Source organism: Borostomias antarcticus (genome assembly GCF_949987555.1).
Source record: "Borostomias antarcticus genome assembly, chromosome: 14".
NCBI classification, from domain to species: domain Eukaryota; kingdom Metazoa; phylum Chordata; class Actinopteri; order Stomiiformes; family Stomiidae; genus Borostomias; species Borostomias antarcticus.
The window spans coordinates 6,417,038-6,442,963 of NC_140247.1; positions in this window are offsets into that span (position 1 = coordinate 6,417,038).

Consider the following 25,926-nt stretch of genomic DNA (forward strand, 5'->3'; position numbering starts at 1 on the left):
CCCAAACAAATGCCTTTTGGCAGCCTAAACATCGATGAAAATGCATGAAACTTTGCAGATACGTCAGTCCCTGTGAAAAATTTGATATCTCATGGGTGACGGAAATGGGCGTGGCAAAACGGCTCAAGAGCACTCCCTGGAAAATTATGAATGGCAAGCCCCACCTTTCAGTTTGATGTAGGCGAACGAAATTCGGTGGGCATATGTAGTTCATCGAGACACACTAAAATGTCTCTTGGAGCTATACCCAACATCCAACAAGAAGTCAGCCATTTTGCTCTTAATGTGCAAAATAGTTTTTACCATTTCCATGCCTCGTACTTTAACGAACTCCTCCTACAGATTTCATACGATCAACTTCATATTCGGTCAGCTTCATCTTAAGACCTTTGTGATCAAAAGTTATCAAAAAAATTGAGTTTTCACCAAACACCCTTGCCGTGGCACCCCACCAAATTTTGACATTTTGCCATAAAACAGGAAGTCCTCATAACTCCTCCATACATTATCAAATTTGTCCGATATTTCTCACGCTTCATGAAGGTTCTGTCCTGAACACATCTATAGCTGTGTTCGGAATCGCTCCCTATTCACTATATAGTGCACTATATAGGGCGTCAGCCATTTTGTTTGTAGTGTCCGAATTCTCCACGGAATTTTCGTTCCCTATATAGTCAACTATTTATTACCCACAATTCACCTTGATTTGCAGGGAACAGCGCATGTACCCTACATTTTCTCCGTTCCCTAGGTAGTTCACTACATGGTGAACCCTATATAGGGAATAGGGAGTGAGGGAACGAGGGAGCGCTTCTGAACACAGCTTATGTGTCAGTATTGCATATACTTATAGCGCCACCTATTGGTGAAACAGGAAGTCCTCATAACTCCTACATATGTTATCCGATTTACTCCAAATTGCTCAGGGTTGATGAAGGTCGCATACTGAACACATCTGTAAGTCAGCATTGAGTCATACTTATAGCGCCACCTACTGCTTACAGGAAGTCCTCATAACTCCTACATACATTATCCGATTTACACCAAATTGCTCACGCTTGATGAAGGTCGCATCCTGAACACATCTGTGCGTCAGCATTGAGTCATACTTATAATGCCACCTACTTCTTACAGGAAGTCCTCATAACTCCTACATACATTATCCAATTTACACCAAATTGCTCACGCTTCATGAAGGTTCTGTCCTGAACACATCTATGTGTCAGTATTGCGTCATACTTATAGTGCGCGCATTCTTGAAACAGAAGCAGGGGGAGACAGACGAGTTCAGAGCGAGCTGTATTTTAGTATACTAGTATTTTATATACCATCAATATGCCTGGCTGTTGTGTCTACAGGTGTAGGCTACAAATCGGCGCTCTAGTGGCAAACTTTATTTGTTTCAAGAGGAAACCGGCCTTTTCAGAACTGGAGTCGCCTGTGGCTACAAGCCATTAAGGACCATTTGATATTCATGGTAGGGAGTCACAGTGCTCGGAAATGTAAAAAATGCTTGACACTCCTTCTGATAGAAATATATTTTTCTTTGACCCTTCCAGAGATATTGAAAAAAAAGATTGACCTTCCCCCACCAAATAGGCAACATTAATTGTAATGGTGTTTTCAAGTGAGCACAGGTTCAAAGTGCCCCCTAGTTTTGCTTATTATACTGATTACGTTATGGACTATATATTACTGTAATATCAGTTGGAATGAATGAAGTGAAAGCTTGCAGCAATGACCAGCAACAGTGAAATGCACAGTAGTGAAAACAGACCACATGTCACACAAGTTGTTAAATCTTCCCCGTCATCACCAGCCAATAGGGCAAAGTGAAGCCAAAGAGAAGCAATAGCCTACACCGGGTCAGACAAAATAGCTTGCTGAATTCCAAAAAGCTGAAGAAATTATTTTATTTTGATCGATTCAAATTTGTATGGCCCTCCCATAGACTAAAATTTAAAAAGCATGACCCTCCCCTGTTTTCCTCCAGTGATCCCCTTCCATACATTTTGAATGGTCTCTTAATTAAATCTTTCTTTGTCTTTTTCCTACTACTGTAAATGTGCATGCACAGTGTAGCAGTCTAAGGGTTAGAACTATGGAAATATGCCTATGACTAGGTATAATTTATGATTATACCACGGTTATCACAAATATGAAGGAATATGTATTTAATACATTAAATCAACTCGTATGGGGCACTACCCTGTTCTGTACAGGGAAACAGATAACCTTTATCAATAGTCTAATTTATCAATCTCAGTCTGAAGAAAGTCTTGACTCAATCATGTGACCTAAAGATGTGATGATGCTAGGACATGATCAAAGATTAATAATATTTATTGAAGTTTTACTAATCAGTTATCAAAATACAGTGGAATCCGCTTATAGTGATCACGGTTATAGTGATCATCCGCTTATAGTGATCACAAAGCTTGGGACAGGATCATTCCTATAGAAATGCAGTTTAAATAAATCGCCTATAGTAATCATGTAATCTGCTTACAGTGTTCATTTTGGGTCTTTTCTTTTACCATACTTCGCCTCGCGGCACCCGTCTGCTTTCAGCTAGCTACCTGGCTTGTCCTAGCTGCGTACACTGTGCAGTGCAGCTATGTCGGGAAAAAGAAAAGCGCTTTCTCTCTGAAAAACAGAGTCTCCTCGAACGATATGACAATTTGCGGAAAACTAGTCAGTGAGATGCTGCAGAGAAGCTTCCTGTTCCCCAGGCTACCTTATGTAGTCTCCTCAAGCAGCGAGAATCAATCATGGGTGCGGATGGAAATGAACGAAAGAGACAGCGTGTGGGGAAAGCACCCGTAGTTGAAGCTGTTCAACGCTCGGTCACATAATGTGCCCTTGAGCGGGCCCTTGGTACGAGAGAAGGCCGAAGAACTGGCTGCGAGCCTGGGAGACAACAATTTCCAGGCTAGCTCAGGCTGGTTCGAACGTTTTAAGAAGAGAGAGAACATAGTCTTCAAGAAACTGCACGGAAAGGCTGCTGAGGCCGACAGTGTCACACAGTGAATGGCTCGAAGAACAGTGGGTCCAGCTGAGAACAGAATACACGAAGGAAAACATATGAAATGCGGATGAGAGCGGAATGTATTTCCGTGCACTACCTGATGGCACCCTGACCTTTACATCTGACAACAAAAAGGGGGGGAAGAAATCTAAGGAAAGGATCGCCGCTCTCTTCACCTGTTTGGCCGTGGGGGAATAGAAGGAACTTTTTGTCATTGGCAAAAGTCAGAGCACTCGCTGTTTCAAGAATGTGCGCCCACTGCCTGTCCATTACGCAGCCAATGCTTCTGCATGGATGACTGGGAATCTCTTTATGGAGTGGTTGAAGGAGTGGGATCGCAAATTGAGCCAAGAGAGGAAGAAGATTATTCTGCTTGTTGACAACTGTATGGCCCATGATATGAAGAACACCACACTGAGAAACATCTGAGTTGAGTTCCTGCCGAAGAACACAACTTCAATTCTCCAGCCATGTGACCAGGGGATCATCAGAACAGCTAAAGCTTACTTTAGCAAGGAGATGGCACGCACTGTATTGCATCGGATTGACGAGGGGAACAGAGCTACTGCTACAGACATCGGCCAAAAAAATCAGCCTCCTGGATGCTATTCTCATGCTACGGGGTGCATGGGCTGATGTGGAGGCCTCCCCAATCCAAAATTGCTGGAGGAAAGGAGGTCTGGTCATGTGAAGGAAGAACCCACCGCTGTTGACCCACCTGCTGAGATCAGCACAGAGGAGTTTGAGCAGTGGATTGCAACCGATGACAACACACCTGTATCAGGGCCTGTCATTGATGAGGACATCATCGCGGAGTTGAGAGAGCGCTTTGGCACGGATACAAATGCAGCCGGCAGCAAGGACGGAGAGGAGGAAGAGGAGGAGGAAGAAGAGGAGACGTCTGTGCCATCCCAGGGCTGAGATGAGAAATGCAATGCGCATTTTAAAGACTGGTCTGCCGCATGTGGGTTTCAGCAACTTTGACCTCTTACATCACTTTACAAAGGAAGTGAACTTGGTTTTAGACAACACCATGATCCAAGCATCAATGGACATGTTTGTGAAATGACTTTTCCAGGCCGGGTCCCGCAAAGCTGAGATACAAAACACAGGTAGGCCTAGCCTTATTTCGTTTCTGTTGTTATTGTTAAAGTTTCTGTTGCACATCAGAATATGTTATGAATAGCCTATGTTCATTTTAAAACTGCTACATTGGCATTGATAGCCTATTAAGTTTATTTTAAGGCCTGTTAAAATTGTAGAAATGCACTGGAACCACCGCGCTAAGCTGTGGCGTAGTAGGCCGTGTTTGCACTTTGTAAATCGCACAATAGGATGTAGGCCTACTATTTTAGGCTATAGCCTATCGAAACTACAGTAAGATATACCTGTATGGTATTTTGTTGACTTTTCTGTATACTGTATTGTATTTGAGTTACAAATTTGTACAGCATTTTGAAACAGTTTAAAACAGCTGTAGCACAGGCCTATGCTAGGCTACGGTTCTACTTGTACTGTACTACTGTACCGGGCCGGCACTTTGAAATAAAATCGAGTAAATTTGCTAAACTGTCCGTTTCATTACATTTATGTAGGCTAGTGTACTGTAATCAGTCTCAATTAAAATGTCAATCCACATGAGAAATTTGCAATACTGTTGCTAGCGTACCGAACAAGCTGGATACAGGTGAGGCACAGGCTTTTTCAACAAAAAACAATTTTGGCGATCTAGCGGTCAGGGACATTGAACAAACGGGGGGCATCAGTGGATTGGACTTGACCCACAGAATCAAACAAGCCCAAACATGACATGTTTTTAGTTGAATTTGGTTATAATAATCATCCGTCATCAATTTCACCCGGCCGGACGTGATCACTTTAAGCGGATTCCACTGTAACATGAAAACACAATTAAATAATAGATGGAAAAACAAATGTGGCAATATGAAAACACAGCAGAAATGAAAAGAATGATTATTACAGCCTATCCTAGATCCTCTAAGATTAAACAACACTTGGCATCAACACCACACGCAGTAGGATGCTGGATGGCAACCTTATGGTATAGTGTGTTGGAAAGCGATGTGTCCAGAGGCATTGTCTGGCTCGGAGAAAGGAAGAGGCACATGACTGATGGTCACTCGGTTTCGATGCAGGGTGTAGTGCGCCTGCGCTCCCGATGAAACAGTGATAGTAGACTGTTGGCGAACGGTTGGCTGGTTACTCTGTCATTCCAAGGCCCCTGCGGTCGATCGACACGATCACGGCTCTTCTCTGTCCTGGCCCTGCAGTGGTGGAACGAACTACCCACTGATGTCAGTGCAGCAGAGTCACTGCCCATCTTTCATCGCAGGCTCAAAACTCATCTCATCAAGAAGTACTACAACAATCCTCCCTCTTAAGCACCTATTGTATTCTAGATTACTATTCTTGCACTTTGCCTTCAGCACTAGATTATGCTCTTAGTCGCTTGTTTTAGAAAGAAGATGCACTTGTGAGTTCTGGCAAGTAGTAGTACATTGGCTTTTCCTATGTTAAATGCAATTATTGTTACTCACTTTGGATAAAAGTGTCTGCTAAATGACTAATGTAATGCAATGAATGTTGATATTCGGGGAGATTGAGAGTTCAATTTCAGCGCTGCTCATTGCACAGCAACTGAAATGGTTCAGAGTTGAAAAGTTGCAAATGTCTCATTCAAAACCTCTGCTCTCGCCAGAGGTGAATCGTTTTTGGGAAATTCCTAAGGCCCTGATGTCGACTACAGAGATCCTAGCTAGCAGATAGGAGGGACTGAGGTGTGTCCTGTTTGAATAGACAGCACCAATTGGTCAGTGTGAGGGGTCGGTGGGCTGTGTCACCCCTACTTCCTTCGGGTCATAAAAGGGGGAGCCAAGATTCTCTTAAGAGTCTGGAATCATCAAATATCCCTTTTATGGTTTCAACATGATATTACATTTCCCCAGCATGCATAATCAACTGATTCATACCAAACATTGCTAGGTTGACTTAGCAGCATAGAACCAGTTATTTACAACACACAGTAACACTTGGTTACAAATACAAAGCATCAATGCCCATACTTTATTCATAGGGCTCGTTCTCATGGTGGTTGCATCACATACAGATGTGGGAACATAAGAATGTAACTTGACCCGCGGTATTCTAACAGGCGCTTTACGTCATTCCGCACCACCGCTCGCCTGCCCATAGGGGCGCAGTAATACCACTCATTGACCCATTGCTGGCTCGCACATTAGATTAGCCTACCGTTCTCAAACTCCTTGTTGTCTGTCTGGTTGTAATTTAATTATTACGAACAAAGCCTATCTATTTATAGTTTCTATCTCTGTAACTGTCGCCGGGTCTATATCTGTTAACTGTCGGGACAAGTAGAAGTTTAATACATTAGGCAGAGTGTTCTCATATGGAACATGGCATCAGGACGAGGAAGATGGCTAACGGAGATGACCAGAGATGTGTTTGAAATGGTTCACTCACTCCCTACTCCCTATTACCATGGATGTATTGAGTGCGACTCATAGTGAACTACATGGGGAATGATTTAACAGTTTTGGGACACTACATGGAATATAACTGCGTAAGATATTCATGACTCAAACAAGCAGACGCGCCGATCACTGATGGCAGCAGGTTGAAATATCAGGTAATATTCAGGTTCCATGTTTAGTTGAATGATAAATCCCATATAAATGGTTGGAATTCTAATGATGTGCAAGTGTGATTTTATCAACTTAATGCTGTCTGCTAATAGCAGGCTGTGAAGCTGCACGATAAGACCGTGATAGCACGTTAGCTCACGACAGCAGCTTCCATAATATTAACGGTAGCTGTCGGTGGCTAAAAAGCAGATATCTAACTTTACAACGTTGATTCCTGTAGCTATTTTGATGCTATAAGTTCAACTTCTGTTTCTCGGGCAGGAACGGAGACGAACTCGCATTAGCAGCAAAGCAGCTAGAGGAATGATCGCGCGGTCTCTTTAGCCCTGAGGCCATCAGGCAGGCAGCAGGAGGTCGTTGAAGGCTTTATATATTATTATGATATTATGTCTAATAATACATTCGTTGAAAGTACACAGGCTGATCTACTATACGGAATTGGACCGAGGAGTGTTCTCATATGGAACTAGGCTGCGCGCCCGCCCGCGACAAGAGCTGAATTGTAGTCAGCTTGCCCCGCTGCGCGCAGGACGCGTGCGTCCCCCGCTCCGAGCGAGAACGCAGGCGGAATGTCGCTCCCCGTCTGAAACGGCCTTGACTCCTGGAATCCCAAGGTCTTTCATATTGAAATTATCTTGATGGTCTCGGGAGTTGAGACGTGTTAAGGGAGTGCATCAGTCGTGAGCCTTGACAGCAGGCTACCAGCCTGCGCTGCGCTCAGAACAAAGTTGGATGAATGGATGGACTTTTTGGAATCCTGGAAAATGTTTATTGCGCTCTAAAATCATGAAAGCATAAATGTAAAAATGCAGCAACAGAAGTAGTCTAGATGAGATGGTGGTTTAAATGAATGGCAACACATAAATTCAATGGCCGGTCATGGCAAAGCACCCGCTAACGCAGGCTACCCCCCTCTATGAAACCGGTTCATCCAGTTTATTTGAATATAAAATAATTTGGGGGGGGGGGTTACAATAGTCTAGTCCAGGTTCGCTGGAGGACCTGTATTTTCAGTGTTTGCTGGTAGCGGACTGCATCGATCAATGCAATGACTCTCCAGGTTTTTCAGTTTTATCATTTTCATCAACAAAACATCATTTTTACAACCATGTCTCATTGATTGGGAAGGCATTTAGAGCTGCCGGTCTATTAGCCTACATTCGGACTCAGAGGATGACATAACTGTTTATTGAGAAACAATTGGCTATATAAAGAAATACCACAATGCATGTAGTCTAGATATATTACAACGTTAACCCACACCCTAACACTGGCATTCATTGACGTCACCATGACCTAGTTGCATTTGATTACTACATTATGGTCGATTAGGCTACATTAGGCTACATTAGCAAATACGTCGATGTTGCATTTACAGGACAATACAGGCTAATCGATTGGGCCTATACAATTTTCACAATGAATGGAGGCCAAGCAATTTGTTTTCCATGGAATGGAAGCTAAAGACAATGCAAGAGCCATGAGCCGTTTTATGAAGTATAAATTAGGCTTTATAGCGCCCATATTATGACGAGACTTGAATATAACGAGACAGGCTATTGAACAGGTTTATGTCAGTAATGACGCAGAAGTTTGTACTTACCTACTATTTTAAACCTCGCCGCAGATATGGGCAATATAAGCATATTAATTCATTACAAACGTTCGTTTAAAACTCACTGAGGGACACCCTCAATTTATCCGTAGCCTAAATCGACGCAAGCCCTTAGCCCTATTTAACATAGCCTTCTGAGACCAGTAGATGACGTAGCCTATGCTATGGAAAGAAAAGGCCTACTGTAGCCTTATGCCACTCTGCTGCTGTAACACCCCAAATCACCAGTGGCGATTGGTAGTTATGTTATCTTAATATAGCAAAGACAAATACATAAGTAAAACTTATGATCAGGCTAGCCAACGTTAACCCACACCCTAACACTGGCATTCATTGACGTCACATGACCTAGATCGTTATGGTGCCCTTCTGTTTCGTGCCATCCTAACCCGTGGGACTTATCAGGCCTGGGTGCGGAACACCAACTGGGATGGTTCACGAGGCAAGCAGGCCTTGCCACAGAACGTCCGGAAATGCATCACAGATGCAGTTCTCCTAAGATGCCCCACCTTCACCAACATGAAACAGCTGAAGAACCGAATCAACGAGATGTTGCGCTCTCGTCGGAGTTCTATTTCAAGGGCTCTTTTTCGCAGTTGAGCTGGCTGTATGGGGCAAGAGAGGACTGTAAAATACAGTACTGTATTACAGGATATACAGTATGCATTTGGTACTAGGATTAAGGCATTTTATTTTGTGTTTCTATATCAATGACATGCATGTGTGAAATTTTTTTGCAAATAAAAAAAACGGAAGAAAAAAAACATTGACCAACGGTATCTTATTTCAAAATATCTTGCTGCACTTACCATTTGTATTGTTCACGCTATAATGGCCATATGGTATTACCATACCATCTGAACACACCCTGTCCCCAGGAGAAGTTCTAGTCATTGTTTCATTGTTAGCGATGATTTGATTGTTCAATGGATATCATTCGGTCCTTGGTCGCGAAAGCCTATTAGCCTACAGTATAACGACGCACACTGAAAGTAGGCTATACCAGTAGCGAAATAAAAGACAGTCTACAGTCTACTGTAGATATAAAAATACATTGATTGCAAGGTGCATAGCCTGAATAAAGGCAGAACGTGAGACAGGGAATCCATTCTAGTACAAGGCTACTGCGTGCGTGCAAGACTGAGTGCGTTCACATTTTCCATTTCCAAACGGTTTTCCACCTCACCTAATTTCGCTGTTGATTGGTTTCAGCTAACGTTAGATTATAGTAGCCTAGGTACAGTACTAGATATTTATTTAAACCGAAAATGGATTTTAGTAAATTAATCATCATTCCATTGTTATTCCAGAATCAAATGACAACCGCTTTCATGATACTTTTGATCCTAACAGAAAGAGAAATACATCTCTAAGTATCTAAGTTAATATAGGCATATGAGAACGCATCATTTTGTACGGTAGGCTAGGCCTATGCGTCTTGTAATTGTAGCCTACTGTACAAAGTAAGGCGTTCTATAGGCCCTATTGAATTTCTTTTATAGCCTAAGTAGACAGTAGATAGACAGTTCGCGTCTGGGGAGGCTCTGCGTCTCTCCACCAGTCCCCAGCGAGTCCCAATCAATAATACATATTTATAATAGCCTACATAGCGCGAAACTGTGCATATAATAGGCTGTAGCCAGCGCGAAACTGCGCATTCCCTATAGCCGTTCATTGAACAGCTGGCGGCCGGTATAAATAAGATATGCACAAGATAGTTAATGTCCGGATATGATTGGCAATGAGTGATCTTTACTCATGGCGACTATTTCAATTTTGTATGGATCCACACCTCCGATCAAGCTTATTTTGTCTTTGTATTGTGCTGAAGCCATATAGCCTACTGCGCTCAGACTTGGCTACATTAGCTGGTGCCCTGGCTTCAAATTTACTTCCGGGGTTTACGAGTAGCCTACCAGTTGAATGCGTTCCAGAAACAAAACGCAAAACCCTCACGTTCACCACATCTTTACTAACAAATATATTTACAATACTGTTATTTTGCGCATTTGACCTAACAGCCACCACGTCTTGACCCGACGTCAGTTGCCGAGATAGATAGGCTACTGTAGGCCTAGATATATTATAGGTGTTCGTAATAATTAAATTACATCGAGATGGATAAAACATGTGTTTGAGAACAAGGTAATAATAACAATTAAACGTTATTTGTATAGCCCCTTTCATACAGATACCTTAAGCTCAAAGTGCTTTACAACAGAGCATTTAAATTAAAGAATTTGAAATTTAATGATGCTTCATTCGTAGACTATAGGAGAAAAACAGAGCCCAGCCTGCTAAATCTACTCAAAGACGCCACCTGGCGGTGGTGCATCACTAAAACGAAATAACACCCGTCTGAAATCCCACGAGATTTCCAACGGGATTTCCCTGCCAAATACCGCGACGTGAAATGCTGCAGCAAGTTACATTTCTAACTTCCAACATCTGTAGTTGGGAGTAAGTAATTGAGCTTTATTAAAGAAACAATACAAATAATGTTCATATTCCTTTATTTCACTGTGTCTCTGTTGGGCCCATGTGGCCTCAGGAATGTGAGTGCCATGGATTTATTAACCCTGGGGGGGGTGGGGGGGGCATGGCGATTTCAAGGAACCAGTCCTTGCTAAAAGGGTTTTGTCAGGTTTTACTGTGAGTTTGAAACAGTCTAAACGAAATGCGTTCCTCCCTGTGTGACCTTCCATTGATTAGTCACTGGGTAGGGGAGAGCAGGCTGTCTCTGGCCTGCCAGATCTTTATCAGGCATCAGCAACATTCCAGTCAGTGAGATGGTCTCACAGTATGGTCTTTACAATATTTGTCATGTCCATAATCTGCTACAGCAGTAAACAACTCTAGAGAATTGAGCTCTAGAAAACAAAAACATACATTTTAGAAACTAAATTATTGCTGAATTATCAAACAGAATATACTTCATCAATAACATTCTTAACCAAAATAATAAACCAAATATTTCAATAATACTTTTCTATAAAATCAACTGAAATGTTATTCATAACAAATGTTGATGCTCTTACACACGTTAGCCTGTGTTATCCAATCACCTTCCAATCACCTGCACCTTTTGAATGATAACATGTCAAACCCTGGCTGACCTTGCCGACAGCACAGACCAACCTGACCAGTCTTCAAGCAGCTCTCCCCCTCACCAACAGGCAAGGAACGAGATTGAGGATATTACCGTAATCAATGAGAGGTAGAGCATGAACAGTATCCAACCGATAGAGCAACTTTTGAATCAAATAAACTAGTGGATGGTTGTCTGTAACATGCAAATGCATGACGAGAGAAGTAGCCCATCTCCCCTCGGAGGGGGCGGGACCCACACCACTGCTCAGACAGAGACACAGTGACACACACAAGCACATAATCCACACAACCTTCTCTGATTTGATTGGCTTCACTCCAAAACCAGGTTCACGGGAGATAACTAATATCTACAAATAAAATCCTGACTAAAATCTACATTTACTAGCTCGTATCTCAGTCGTGACACCACTTCAAGTCTGGAATCAAACTGAATATTTCCAGCCTAATTCCCTCTTAACTTTAGCATCGATATTTCATATATTTCATGTGCTTGAGAATAACTACCAGTAGTGGCATAAATTTTATAGGGACTTTTACCAGGTTCATCCAGCATGTAAACCCAGTACAGCTCAGCCTGGTCACAATGGGGGAGTTTCCTGGCTTGGGGAAACTAGGACAATGGATTGCTCCATTCACAGCTTGTCTATTCGTTTTCATTAGGCTGCCCAGAGAAGCTTGGAGATTTATAGGGGCACATTTGCTTTAAATTCAGCCCTGCGGGGTTCTACCTGATTGCTGCATGGGACAGGCAATGATCTGCCCCCATCCGTCTCCAACCTCTGTCTCCAACCTCTCTCTCTATCTCCATAAATGGAGAAGAGGAGTCTGTCAGGGATGACATTGCCACAGTGAAGATATCAGTCCCGGCCGGACTTAGAGAAGCTGCTCTCCTCGTCGTTGTCCTCCTCCTCCTTCTCCTCCACCTCCTCCTCTTCCGTTCCTCTGCCTGTTCTGGCAGGGCTCAGTATTGGATCACTACTGACACACACACACACAAGAGCTGCTCGGCTCAGACAGCTTATCTATCAGCCGTTCTGGTCTGTTCCCCTTCAGGTGACAACGCTGGAAACAAAACATGTCCTCTCTCTGCAAAGGTTATGTCTAAACTCTAAATGATCACACGGCTTGGGTGTTGGTGTGGTCATTGATTTGCAGGGTGAGTCAGAGGAGTGGATGATGGAGGCCATCATATAACAGAGGCCATTATCTCAAAACTGAAGAGAATCACATCACATTCTCTGGAACATTCTGTGCCTTCCTATTTATATTATGCCAGCACCATTGATACAAGATGGAGTGTTTGCTATTGACCAGACATATTCTTGTGTGAAACATGAAATAGAAACTGCAGATTTGATGAGTTTCCCTTTCCCTCCCTCATTTATAACTTTGTTGACGATTGGTAAACACATTAATTTTCCCCCATTGGCTGCATCTTTTTTGCCAACTTGGAATCATCATTTCCTTATCATTCAAAAGCCGATCTCACATAGAATCCGTTTTACAGCGAAGGTGTGATCCGCACAATTATGTAAACCCATGCCATACTGCTTTTCCACAATGATGAATCTGAATCACCATGGTGATATTGGATTTCTTCTGCACAGCGAGATCGATCTCTCCCCTCCTTGGCTGGGTAAAGTTTGAGATTTCATTAACCCATTTGGAAAGATTTGACTATCTGTTGTGAGTTATTATGAAGGGGGTAGGAAGGCCAAGTACATTCTTTAGCCATGATGACATGCTCTCAAGTGTACCTTTTTCCTGCTTACTGGCTCAACTCTCATTGAATGGAAATGATGATGATGATTTATCTGCAGCTCAATCGAAGGCAGGTAAATCCCAGTGTTTAACCAATCAATAACAATGTGATCCATCAACTGTATTTCAATATTCCTGTCAAGACCACTCTCCTTCTTTAAACAACATCCTGTATTCACTACATCGCTCGAGAATAATGTTTTCTTTAGATATTCTTCACCTCCCACTTGGCGGGTGACCATGTTTGGATCATTTCAGTTTGTTCCACTATGTTTTATTCAACTTCTCCAACACCCAGGTACCTTAACTAAAACAGCGCAGCATCTGTTTTCTGTATTTGATCGCCTATGTTTCAATGAGATCATACACACTCCAGAACAAGGTCCCCCCAACCTCTCTGTCCAAGGTTGTCCCCAACCTCTCTGTCCATTTTCCCTGCTCAAGTGTCCATTTCTGTGAAATTAGGCTGTAGAAAAATAACATCAGAGACCTCCAAGCAGACCTGCATTAAGAGCGTTGGATGGCTCTCTGGCAGTAGGCCATCATGCCCACTGAGGTGGTTCTCACTGCCTGCTGTCTGTCTGTCTGTCTATCTGTCTGTCTGTGTGTCTGTCTGTCTGCCTGTATGTTTGTCTGTGTCTGCCTGTGTGTGTGTGTGTGTGTGTGTGTGTGTGTGTGTGTGTGTGTGTGTGTGTGTGTGTGTGTGTACGTGTGTTTGTGTGTGTGTCTGTCTGTCTGTCTGCCTGTCTGCCTGTGTGACTGTCGGTCTAACTGGCTATCTGGCTGAAGTCTCAAGTCTGGCTGGTTCTCTGTCTATCCGGATGGCTGTCTCACCAGCTGGCTGGCTGGCTGGCTCTCTGTCTATCCGGATGGCTGTCTCACCATCTGGCTGGCTCTCTGTCTATCTGGATGGCTGTCTCACCATCTGGCTGGCTGGGTGGGTGGGTGGGTGGCAGGCTGGCTAGCTGGTTGTCTATCTTTCTCTCCTGACTGTGGCTCCTATGAATCTGCCTGCTGTTTTCAGGCATTAGGGACAGCTTCCCTCAGCCTGAAAAAAAACAAGAAAATCAATTCCTCATTAAACAAATTTGTAGGGCTGCATCAGTATGTGTTCAACATTTGCTCTTGCATGGCTGTCAGTTTGACATGACCTTGAGAACACTGTGAGTCGCCTCACAAATAGAGAGCAGGAGCTTTCATGGGGAATGTGTTACTTTTTTTTTTTTTGTCTTGATTGATAGTTGGGTCACCGCTCCGTTCACTACCCAACAAGCAGCAGGGGAGAAGGAGGGGGGTGAAGGGAAAGGGAGGATTAGGTAAAGAGGGAGAGAGAGATATATAGGCAGAGAAAGATATATAAAGAGAGAGAGGTAGGGAGAGAGAATGAGAGAGAGAGAATGTGTTTGTCTATGTTCATGTGTGTGTTTGAGAGAGAGAAAGAGAGAGAGAAAGAGAAGGGGAGAGAGAGATAGAAAGCGAAGGGGGATAGTAAGTAATACATTTTATTTATATAGCTTTATTTATATAGCACTTCTCACAGAGAAGACTCAAAGTGCTTCACACAGGTTAAAATGCATACAAGAGTTACAAAAAACACACACACAGGAAACAGGGCAGTAGTCATAAACATACAGTCAAATTAATTCAGCAAATCCCTGTCTAAACAGAAGTGTTTTAGCTGCTTCTTAAAAATGTCCAGAGGCTGCAGCTCTCAAGTCCTGAGGAAGAGCATTCCACAGTCTGGGTGCCACAGACTCAAACGCTCTGTCAACTTTGGACTTGAGCCTGGTTTGAGGGACAAGCAGACCTCAGTGACCTGCTGGGAGCATGGGCATGGAGCAGGTCAGATGGATATACAGGACAGGTGCCTGACCATGTAGGGTGCTATACGTAATTACAAGAACCTTGAAATTGATCCTAAAATTAACTGAAAGCCAGTGCACGGAGGCCAGGACAGGGGTAAGAAGTTCTGCTGGACGTAGTCAACAGCCTGGACAAGCTGAAGGTGGTTCAATGATGCTTTGCTGAGGCAAGTAAAAAGAGAATTGCAATAATCCAGTCATGATGAAACAAAGGCGTGGATAATCATTTCTAATTCAGAGTGAGATACAATAGGTCTGAGTATTGCAATGTTTCTTAGGTGGAAAAAGTATGGGTCAGGGACTTGATGTGCTTGTGCATAGCCTATGGATGAAAATCTAACTGGGTTGAGTTAGAGAAACAAAAGAACACGCGAGTGGTCGATTCAAGCTGGTTTCAACCAGAGACAATAGGTTAATTCTGATGTTACGTTTTGAAAAGTGGACTCTGAAAACAGGAAATGTTTCCTTCGATCAGAGTACTGGGACTCAACCGTGCAGAATCTCTTATAGCATGGTATGGAGGAAGTGACGTGCACTCTAAGACAAAGGGTACAGGGGAGTGATGGCACAGAGCAAATGGTGTTTCTAAACAGACTGATTCTCTGGGAACGGATGAGAAAGAAGTTTTACAAAGGTTGTAAAACAATAAACTTAGAGAAACTCAGAGAACATCAATCAAGTAGAAAAACAGAAAGAAACAAATTTGGGGTAACACATTGGTGATACTTGAATTTCATTAACAAGCCTGATCAAAGATGACACAGATTTCTCCAGTTAGAGCGAACATTACAGTTGAGGGACCTAATACAGCTGGCCACCTTAGAAGCAATGCTGTCAGCAACAACAATGAGAACTTCAGTTTTGTCAGCATTTAGTTGAAGAAAGTTACTGGCCATCCCATCCTTAATAGCAGACAAACATTCATGCAATACAGTACATTTAAACAGTCATGTCAGGTTTAAAAGAAAATACAATTGAACATTGTCTGCATAACAATGGTATAGCCTATGAAATGCCTTCACATTTGCTGATAATAAGGCCAAGAGGAAGCATGTACAGAGTGAAGAAAATCAGAACTTAAACCGATCCCTGGGGCACCCTGCAGGACCCACAGTATTGAAAACTGCACTGGGATCAAGCAGCACCGGGATAGAATATTTGCCACATGATATCATTTGATACTCTAAGAAGAGCTGTCTCTGAATGTTTCTGACAAAAAACAGACTGGAATTGGTCAAAAAATAGGCTATTATGGTTATTCAGTGAGCTGGTTAGCAACAACTTTTTCTTTTCTTTTCTTTTTTTTAAATAAAGGGCAACTTAGAAATAGGCCGATAGTTGCTAGGTAGAGAGGGGTCCAGGGCCCTGTACTACGAAACAGGATTACGGGGTTAGCGTGATAACTTCAGGTGGAACCCTGGCTAGTCCGTACAAGGTGGTTCACTTTTCACCGTGTTATATCGCCATGGTAACTTGAGTTCCAGATTATGGATCAAAACGTATGAAGCACTGCCCGCTGACCTATCAATTCACTTGGAAAAAGGCATATGGACGTTAAGATTCTATATGGAACTTCAGTGTGCGAAAATCAAAAAGAATCTGCAGTGCGCGAACAGTGAGACTTTTTACAAACCGACAAAACCCTCTTTAGCTTTCCCCGATATCATATGAAAAATTGCAGAATGACAGCTGCTTGAGCCATATTTTGCCTTGTGCATTTACAGTCCCACAGACCAGACTATGCACTGGCTTGCGTTTTATTAGCCTACCTGCAGTTTCATGTAGGCTGTGGGTGATGCGGAGAACCAAGTAAAAACACTCATTTTTTATTCAATTTTCAAGTCTTTAATGTTGATTTATTAGACTAGCCTCCCGTTCTAAGGAACAAAGAGAAGTAGACTATGTTTTAATTGAATTGTGATAGCATCAATGCCAGGCTACTTTTTCCCCCGTAGGCTTACAGCCTACTCTCCACCTCAAGCTGCACTTTAATAATCTTAATAGCCTGTTTTATCTTAATCTCTAGTTCCTCTTGTATAGAGACATCACATTGTCTACTCCAACCTGACACTATTAAAAACTATAGCCTACATTTGCTTTATTTAAGATAGGCTCACGGGGTTGCAGCTGAAAGAATAAGATATAGATATAGGCTATAATTGCCTCACATCATAGTCCAGTGATCTAGCCTACTCGTGTTCATGAGGAGGATAATGATAAAACTTAGGCAGTCGGCAGTATTTTTCCATATTTCCTTCCTGCCTTTGGCAGTAGCGACTGTGTTGCGCCTGGATTATATAGTTCATATTTCTATAATGCGCTATTGAAAAAACAAATAATTGTCTTCCCGCTATTAAAGCATTATGGAACGAGAAGCATCGCATTGTTGTGAACAGAATGAATACCACCTACTAGCAAACAAAACATGTTCAGTCACAATTATAATGTTAAAACTAAGATGCCTGGAAAAAAAAAAATTTTTTCCAACGGATATATTTGACGAAAGTAGATTAATAAGCAAGACAATTTTCATTGCTAACTCAGAGCGGGGTGAGCCATGAATGTGCGTTTGCATTTCACATCTGTTCGTGTACTACAATAATGCGTCATTGATACCTTTGACTGCGCATGTCAAAGGCACCAATGACGTGTTTTTTTCAAAGATGGCGCGGTCCTATAGGGCTTCACTTTTTCGAACAGTCAGTGAATGGAGTGACCCTATCCAGTTCTATTAATACATCCATGGGTTAGACCCTGCTAGCCATGGCGATATCCATGCCATCCCACGGCTTCAAGTTCCATAATGCTTTTATACAACGGTTGACACAGTTATCCGTCAATATTTCAAAAAGAAAGACAATACGAACTTTAAATAAATGTATTTTTAATGGAACTATTTGTTAATCATTTGCGGATACTTCCGCTGAAAAAGGGAATGTTGCCAGGCAATGACAATGCTACAGCCCATCTTTGTAAACATTGATCTGGAAAATTAATAAGAGGTGGATTGATATTAAAAGATGTGCGAACATTCCATTTTAGCGTGGGCCCATCGTGGTTATCGCCACGGCTAGAATGCGGATACAACGGATCTATACCATTGTATAAAAATCAATAATTATATTCAATATTGATGAGCTTGAACTGAACTTACGCATTCAAACAGTCAGCTATTTTTTGCCAACTTTCCTTCCTGGCTTTAGTGGCAGCAACTGTGTTGCTTTGCTTTGTAACTTTTATTCCTGTATTCTATTTGTCCTGCTTTTTGTTTAAATGTCTATAATGACTTGCTTTTTGTTTTAATGCTTTTAATTTGTCCTGCCTTTTGTTTTAAATGTCTATTATGTCTTGCTTTTTGTTTTAATGCTTTTAATGTCTCATGTAAAGCACCTTGAATTGCCCTGTGGCTGAAATGTGCTATATAAATAAACTTGCCTTGCCTTGCCTTGCCTTGCCTTGCCTTGCCTTGCCTTGCCTTGCCTTGCCTTGCCTTGCCTTGCCTTGCCTTGCCTTGCCTTGCCTTGCTTTTAGGATAGGATAGGATAGCATAGGATTCTATGCAGTAGAGCCAATCAGACAAATAGATAAACCTGTGTAGAAACAAGATGGTCGTGTCTGGGACTACATTTTCCCAAGCCCTATTGGTGCAGAATAATTGTCTCTTCTTCCTGGGTGAAATAAGCGGCTCTAGATTTCTCCATGTTTGCGATTGGCCATACCTGCAAACACCGCCTCTTTATACTGTATGTGCATGTGCTCAGCTAGATTGGACCAGCTGTGTAGTCTTAACGAGTAATTGATATCCACCGTCGTAGTACCGTTTATCCGTGATTGCGGTTGTCCGGTTTACTCGAGCGAGCTAGCGAATCCTGGATATGTTGAACGAGCTTCGTAGTACGGGGCCCAGGTTAGGCTTTTTAAGGAGAGGCTGAACAACAGCCTGTTTGAAATTGGAGGGAATACAGTCAGAAACCAGAAAGCTATAATGATAGAGAGCATAATGGGGCCAATGGGGCTGATTACATCTTTCAGCAGAGGCATTGGTAAGATGTCTAAAGGGCTGCAGGAGGTTTTCATACTGCTCACTAGCTCAGTTAAATCTTGCAGGGAGATGGGCAAGAAACATCCCAGAATTGACTGCCGGTTAGGGCAGACCGGAAGTGGGGAGGTGGAAGGGTTTATACTAGATCTAACACTGGCAACCTTGTGCACAAAAAATTAGAGGAATTTATTGCAGTCATTATCAGAGAATACGAGTACAGCCGGTGGATGGAGAGTGAGAGAGAGAGAGAGATAGAGAGAGAGAGAGACAGAGACTTTCAAGTCCCGTCACAGGCCATAGAAGGGAATGTCAGCTTAGTCATTCGGCCTCCTCTCTTGGCAGAGGACTAGAATTATCTGTCTTCATGTGCTCATATATCTTTTCCTTTACAGATGACCAGCTTTCCCCTCTGGGATTGGCACCCACCATTTATACTCATTTCTCTCCTCTCCCCCCGGCCACTGCGGGGGTCCGAAGCGTGGCGTAGTCACCACAGCTATCAATAGAATGAGTCGTCATCGGCTGGCTAATGCAGCCCCTCTCCCGCAGAGGTGATCCTTCAGCAGCATCCCGCGGCCGCCGAGAAATGTCAGGGCGCCACGTCAGGGATCTGTCCACCTCTACGCACGGAGAGGGAGATATATCTTATTTAAAGGATAAGGACACTGAATTTCATGTTTAGCCCTATTCCTGGCTTCCCTGGCATGTATCTGACTAATACAGGTTAAAATATTTCTGTTTTGTGCAGTACAGAGTTCTGTGTCAATAACGTTGTCGCGCGCATCCTGGCTCGTTGCTAGCTATGGGCACACTCGAAAAACTTGAAAAAGTATGATATACGTGGATTTCAAGTTCAGGAATTACATGGTTAATGCTTACCAAGCTCTGAAGTCGTCCTGTAAACACCATAGGTCCTTTCGCCTTCGCATTTCGAAACAACAGTAACTTGTAAACAGTACTAATTTCACCGAACATACAACAGCCATCCCTTCACGCTGTAAACCTCCACGAAATTCGGATTCGGATGAATTAGAAGGTTCACGTCAAAAATACATTATAGGCGATGGGACATCCAGCTACTTTAGACAAAAACATCTAAAAGCTGATCTCCTGTGTCATCACAGATCATGTAGAGTATGATAAAAGACTGTTTATAATTCTGATAGAATTATCAAGTGAATTATATGAACTTACTATCAGGTTTTGGGGCATCATTATTAATCAGACATGGATAGAATGACTCAAGCACTAGTGTTTACTTGCAGTGAAGCCCTGGCCTCTTTTAGTAGACATTCACAGACACTGATGTCTCTCCAAAAGCTCACCTGTGCACACCTTGGGTGACATTAAATATGTATCAGTCATATTAAAAAACAAGCTGGCACTACTCTATGCATGACTGCTCATCATCTTTTCTGAGTTTGGAGGAGATGTTTTTCTTTGGAGTCTTCCAGGCCTCTGCCCACTAATCCGCCCTGACACGCCATTCTCCACGGGAAGCTACATTCAGGCTACGGCTGTTTGTCAATACAGAGTTTTTATTTTTTATGAAGAATATGGCATGCACTAGTTTTGTTTACGGTACACTTAAATTCACAGTAAGCAAATACTACTGTAACTGAATACTACTGTAAGTGAATACTCTACTACTCAGTACTACTGAGTGGGTTTACTGTAGCCAAAGATAAGTATTACTTATTTATGAACAAACATGATTAAGTTTTCATCAGGTGTTATGATGCTATTGATGGCAGTTCTCATAATATTTTTATCTGTGAAGGCTGGTGTGTGTGTGTGTGTGTGTGTGTGTGTGTGTGTGTGTGTGTGTGTGTGTGTGTGTGTGTGTGTGTGTGTGCGCGTGTGTGTGTGTGTGCGTGTATCAAAACAGCAGCACTTTTGAAATTATTTTGTTTGGCTTCTCCATCTCCTCATTATCAGATGCCACCATAAATCTCACTTAAACAAGTTGTCTCCAGCTTCATTTGACTACTTGGTTTTCCTGTCGCTCACATGGCTCTACAGCTAGAGACCAGACATGTCCTTCTTCACAGAGGCCTCTGGCTGGTAACCCTCTGATGCAGAAGAAACACCCACCTCTGACTGTCATGGAGATGTCCTCAGTGGCAGATGTCCCCAAACAGAGATGTCCTCAGCAGATAGTGATGTCCTACAGAGATGTCCCCAAACAAAGCTGAGCATGCCTTTTGCACGTTAGGCTTTAAAAACATTGCTGAGAGCATATTTGCTTAAAATGCTTTAATTTGTGCAAAAAGAGCAAGTTAAAACAAGGAAACTAGTGTTGTGAGGAGCTGAAATAACTGCTCACCTTAGTGCAAAACTGCAGACATTGACCAAAGAATCATAAACCCCAAGTTTATAGAAGCTTGCACTGTTCACTCAATCTGACACACCTGACTGAATTAATAAAACCAATCACAAACAAGACAATGAATTTAACAATTAACTGAATGGGTTGGAACTGATACAGTAGATCACTATTATTAGGTTTGAATGAAGATCATGAATGAAATAACACAATACACCACCAGCTCAAAATAAGGCACAGATACTAAAACTAGAGTCCAATGTCTCAAGTGACAGACACTCCACAGTCCCACAGAGATGTCCTCAGGCAGAGATGTCCTCAAACAGAGGTGTCCTCAAACAGAGATGTCCTTACTGGGAGATGTCCACAGACATAGATGTCCTCAAACAGAGATGTCCTTCCTGGGAGATGACATGAAACAGATGTCCTTACTGGGAAGTGTCCCCAAAAAGAAATGTCCTCAGGCAGAGATGTCCTCTGAGAGAGATGTCTTACAGATATGTGCTCAGACATGTCCTACAGAGATGTCCTTGAAAGAGATGTCCTACAAAGATGTCCTACAGAGATGTCTTACATATCCTCAGATAGAGATGTCCTACAGAGATGTCATAAAATATGTCCTACAGAGATGTCTTACATATATGTCCTCAGATAGAGATGTCCTACAGAGATGTCTTACATATCCTCAGATAGAGATGTCCTACAGAGATGTCTTACATATCCTCAGATAGAGATGTCTTACAGAGATGTCATACAAAGATGTTCTAGGGAGATGTCTTACAGATAATGATCCTGTGCGGAGCAGAGATGGCAGACGGATGGAGGCGTGCAAACACTGGATACAATGAGCCAGTTAAAAGTCTTTGTTCTGCCAGTCATCCATGCAGGGCTCTGACAACCACAGTTATAGTAGAGTGAGCAAGCAGAGATCAGGGAGAATACTCAACAAAACAAAAGAACCTAGTTAGATGACTCACATTTCAGCTAGAGCAGAGATGGGTCAATAACAGATTGTTAATCTATGACCTCCTATTCGTTCCAAGCGTTTCTGCTATATGGAGCGGGAAGAACATTCTTCAAGGGCTGTTGGAGGGGGTATTCTAATTTGTAACCAGTAGGGGCACATTTGTTTTTCACAGTGAATGAGCGTTGTTTTATTGACAATAAGAATCCAATTGTGGTTTTACATTAGAAGCTTCTGGATATTAGTTTGACTGAGTAGAGCCTAGAGAACACTGTCTAATGACAGAATAATACATCAATCTACAGTACAGTATATTAATTAATAAGAGGATGGGTCCTCTGGAGTGCTATGCAGCAGATTAAAATAACAAGCTCTCCTTTTCTCTCTACTTGTAACTCTTCACCATTCTTTCCCTAGCTCTCCTTCACTCTCACTCACAGATCCACTCTCCCACTTGTTGTGCTCTCAAGCTTGTTGTCTGGGAGATCATTCCTTGTTTGGATGTGTTGTCATGGAAACAAAGATGGAACATGTGTGGATTTAAATTATATTTTTAGAAAATCAATCTGCCACGATGCAACAAGTACAACATCAGAGAAGTGAGGCTATTTGGATGATTGGCTCAAGAAAATGTGCACTCTGCTGTACTCTGTAAATGTGCACTCTGCTCTATGTTGTCAATTTCAATTATTACTAAGATTTTATCTTGCATATTTGCACCTTGCTGTTGTAAACAATCTTGGATTTTTTTTATGCAGCCTCTTTTTCCACAGTGAGCTGCTCTCTCTGTAGCCTAACGGCCAAGGCTAACAAAGAGCTTACTTCAGCTATTGAGCTGAAAATTGTGGGGGAGAAAATCTATAATTGAGATTATCTTCTCCAGTAGTGAATACTGACCAGTGACCCACCCTCTCTCTCTGTAGGGTAACAGGGTCTCCAAACGTGCATAATCAGCTATGATTACCTTAAACGGGCAGGATCCGTCTGTCATATTCCCCTGCCATATCCAGCTAAATATGTGGAAGATGGTGGGATTTTAAGCCTTGTTAGGGGATATTGAAAAATCTGATTGTGGCTTGCTTTCAGTACATGATAGCTTGTTCTGCATGAGAGAACACTGGCATAATTTGATTTCAGTTGCGTTGCCCAGGAGAAAAGCAGCAGCTGGACACTGAGAAAGAAACCAAGCCGCACGTTGTTGTGCAAGCAATTAAAAACTCAATGTTGCCTAAATCTCATCCCACAGGCTGATTTCCTGTCTATTCAGACACCCTCTAAGTCTGGCATGTCTTCACTATCGTCTCCTCTCCTTCTCCTCCTCTACGGCCCCTATCACACTCTTTCACATGTGTGTGTATAGAAATGAAAGAAAATCGTTCATGGACTGGATCCTGCTGTTGCCCACATGCAGATTAACCGGCATACACAATTTCCCGTTTTCAAATGACATTCAGAACTTTTCATAGCGGATTCATCATTAATTTAGCAAAGAGTACTGTCAAAGAATTGTCCTCAACCGAGGTACAAGCGGTTGGCGTTTGCCTATGAAAACCACTCACCTAACCTGACACGCTTTGCTTCGCATAACCATCTGATTTGCTTCGCAAAACCATCTAGTAACTCTCTGTTGGAAACTGTTTGGAGAAGGGCAGGCACTTTCAAAACTATTTGGCAGGTCATTGGATGAACCATCTGAACAAAAGGTCTTTCACGTGCTAACTTAAACCGCTCCTCACTGTCATAAACCTGCCCAGCATAACTATTGGTATTTCAAATTCCCCAGAGCCAATGCAGATTGGCGAGATCGATTTCTGATCTGGCCCAAATGGATCTCTATTGAGAGTATCCAGACTGATTTGCGAGAGACAAATCTCACGAGGCTACTACTCTCCCAGGAGTTCCTCTTTCTCCTCTCCTGTCTATCAGCAATAGGACAAGCTTGCCAGAAACACAGAATACTTCAAACTGGGCCTCAGTGTTGTTGACAGGAACATTTAACAAGTCATCATCACTGCCATGATTATTGTTCACACTGCCTTTGAACCCCACCCCTCCCTCCGATCTCCTTTGAACCCTCTCTCCCAACCGCCAATAGCAATGTCTTCTGGATTATCCTCAAGATGGGGCTGCTGTGGGGGGGTCAGCTGGGGGCTGCTGGAAGCAGAGGCGGCATCGCGTGGCATGCTGCCTCTCTCCATGGCCCAGGACGCAGCAGTGTTGGCATCCCTCTGGCTTCATCCATGTGAGAAATCCCTGTCAACACACACGGCCTGGGGGAGTTGTCTTCAGGAGAGGTGGAGGGGGTGGAGGTAGAGAAGGACAGAGGGAAGAGAGGGAGGGAGAGGAGGAGGCAGGAGTGTCAGGAGAAGTCCAGGTCATTGTTGGATCTGACAGCGGAGGGCAACTCCAAGCCTCATTTAAAATTCCTTCCCTGAGAAGCAGCTGTTACATCTTTTATTGGACGAACAAAAGAACGCCATGCTATTCTCATACAAGAGCTATTTTCTTAACCACAGCCTCAAAAGGACAAAAGGTATACAGAAGATGTAAGTGAGGGCTTTTTATATCTGTGAAGAAGCTACAGCAGTAGCCATCATATCTCAGGTCATGTATGTGTGATGTATTGTGTGGCACCCAGTTTCTCACCCTGTCAACACTATGCTCAAAGTCATCTCAGATACACAGAAATTGCTCCTAACGTCTCCAGCTAAACCAATGCAGTATCTCATTTTATCCCTCCAAATAATTGTATTGGCCAAAGTATTTTCTGCAAACATAACCCAAGCTTGGAGCTTGCTTAGAGTGATTTAGGCTAATTAAAGCTGGAGTTGCTGCAACTTGACAGTTTTTCTGTAGTAGCGCAACAGATGCCTTGCAACTAGGCCTACATTCTACATCATGGCTCACACTGCTGTATCCACAGTCTCTGCCTATTATGTTTTCATTATCTAATCCATGTTAGTAAACACAGCTCAAAGCTAGATGGGGCACTATGGTGCTGTTTGACCAACTCTGGATTATGGATATACTCTACTTTATGAACTGTAAACCATTTATCGGCAGAGAGATGTAATATTATACGTTATTATTTTTACTTTAAAAAGTGACTGAGCCTTAGTAAAAAGCAGGAGAACTCTAATTGGCATGGTGGCACGGTAGTAGGATGTTTACTCAGATCCAACCTGAGCACAAACCAAGTCACTAGAGAGGGACCTGCCAGGTACAGCATCATTACCTTATTATCACTTCTCATGACTTTCCATTTTAATGAGCTGAAAGGGCAGATCTCTGGTCTCTCTGTATACAGCCCTGTATACCTCTGTTTGATGACTAATGGCCAAAGGGCTGTAGTTAGAAAGAGAACACAAACACTAACACACATGCACACACACACACACTCTCGCGCACACACAAACACACACACATACACACACACACACACACACAGCTATGAATACAGATTTCAGACCAAGGCACTACATCCAATGCAGGGGCTTTTCTTTACAGGGGGATGCTTTTATAGTAATCATGCTG